Below are 2,482 nucleotides of genomic sequence, written 5' to 3'. Positions count from 1 at the left end.
ATAAAATCATGATAAAAATGCACTTTTAAGTACTAATCACTTATCCTCTTATCTGAATAAAATATCATTGATAACGTCAGAATTTGAACTAGACTTTGATATAAAAGTTCTAGGAAATTGTCTTAGCTTACCAAAAAAAAATTGAGGTCATTTAGACTTCCAAAACTTAGGATATGGGATAAACGCTAAATAGTATCTGGGCTACAATACCGATTTGGATTTTTACATTGTTTCTAAGATTTTGACTTCTAAATAATAGAATTGAGTCTTGACTTTCCATGAAAGTTTTAAGCCTATGTCTTAGCTTTCCATCCATATAAAGCAACCTAAATTTGAGATCTACTGCTCCAAATATAACCCAATTATCGAACAATATTCTAGTTTGGACTACACCAGCATCTCTTTTCTAAATTTGACCCTCTCTTTGTTCTTTCAATTTCAATACTTCAACTTATCAATCAATCCTTTTTATTTATTAATAGACCTATATTTAGGATGAACATTTACCATAAATTAAAGGTACCTTATGTTATCAGACATGTTATTATAAAATATGCTTTAGATAAGGATTTATTGATACTTCAAGTGCAAAATAATGATATAAAACCTAGATAAAAATGCACTTTTAAGTACTAATCACACTCCCTAACTAGCTTATTACTAGTTCCTAGTAATCAAAGCATTAAAATAGAAAAATAGTTTGCAAATTCCACAAAGCAAGGCATTCATCATTCAACTTCCATTATTCTATCCAGATAAACAAACTTTCATTAAATTTATATATTTGTTTAATACCTTTTAAACTAGATATTAATAAACTTTCTTTTGTGCTCAATATATCAACACATAGTTATGGGACTTTACTTGGAAGAAAACAAAATTTTTGTTCTAATGTTTAAGGTTAACTTCCTTGAATTGGGATTATTATCTTTTTCTTCTTTATTTATTTATTTATTAATATACATATATATAACTTAAAACACAAAGCATATTTAACCCATGTAACAAGCTTTCGGCTAATGACTCTCAAACCAGTTGGTCTTAAGGTATTAGGTGTTGAGACACCTCTACGAACTTAGTAACTCGGGTTGCAGATACTGATACGTAGATAATGCAATGTTTGATTCTCTTAAGCTTTTTCTCATCAACCCATGTAACAAGCGTTAGGCCAATAGCTCTCAAGTTAGTTAACTTTAGGGTATTAGGTGTTAAAACACCCATTCGGGCTTAATTACTTAGGTTAGGGAGGCTATGAAACCAAACTTATCTACATTTTTATTATCATTATTTTTTTTATTTTTTTAGTAATTTATATACTATCCATTTTTCTTAGTTGTTACCTTTAATAAAAGAACATAAATAATGTAATAATTCAATATGTAACCCACAATCATATGTTAAAGTTTGTGTGTGAAATGAAGGTTTAAGAATACTTATTAAATGAGTATATAAGCATAATTAAGTGATAACAATGTGAGAGTTTGTAAACCTGAATATTTCAAGAAGTATCTTGATAGACCTTGTTATAAATATAGCAAATAACCATTGAAAAATATTTACCAAGATACGTCTCAAGAGTCAATAAAATCTCTCCTTACTCTGTCATCTTAGTAACAACAGTGTTGCAAATGGTTTATGAAATAGAAAACATAATTAGTTTTTTTTTTATGATTATCAAGTACTACCCTTTCCCCCCAATCAAAACGACACATTGTCCTCAATGTTCTAAGGTAGAAAGATAGAGTATAAAAGACATTACCTGAAACACTGAATACTAACAAACCTGAAACACACTTAAAAAATATAAGAAATAACAAAATAAAATAATATACTATTAAGAAAACTAAAAGACATAAGGATTCACAAACAAAGGCTCAAATCCAATTTAAGCTTTTTATGGCTTTCCTTAGTTGATCAATTTATACAACTTATGGAGGGATCAATTATAGGAGTGAAAGATTGTAGTTGGTCAATCAATTGTTCAACAGTAGCAGCAAAGATTATGATTTGTGGTGCCGAAGATGATAGAAATTCCTGTTCCACAGCATGATCAAGAAAAGATAATAATTTATCATAAAAACCATTAACATTAACAGACTTATGGATTTATGGTGAATGTGCAGTTAGGCTCAAGAGAAAATATGAAAGATCTCTTTTAATATGCTCAGACCACCTGGTAAAGCAATGAAGGCATCAACATGGTTAAACATGACATTCATTCGATTAGACATTATGGAGAGGAAATTGACCTATGAAATCTATACCTCAATAGTCAAAGATCTCAATGACAAGAATAAAATTTAAAGGCATCATGTGACATTTTAAAATAGATCCTAATTTTTGACAATTTTCACAAGTTTTGCAGAATGCTTGTGAGTCCTTGAACATGGTAGGTGATTAGTACTTAAAAGTGCATTTTGTATCAAGGTTTTATATCATCATTTTGCACTTGAAGTATCAATAACTCCTTAACTTAAATATG

Source organism: Populus euphratica, unplaced genomic scaffold (genome assembly GCF_000495115.2).
Source record: "Populus euphratica unplaced genomic scaffold, PopEup_1.0 scaffold131.1, whole genome shotgun sequence".
NCBI lineage: Eukaryota > Viridiplantae > Streptophyta > Magnoliopsida > Malpighiales > Salicaceae > Populus > Populus euphratica.
This window is presented reverse-complemented; position numbering follows the sequence as displayed.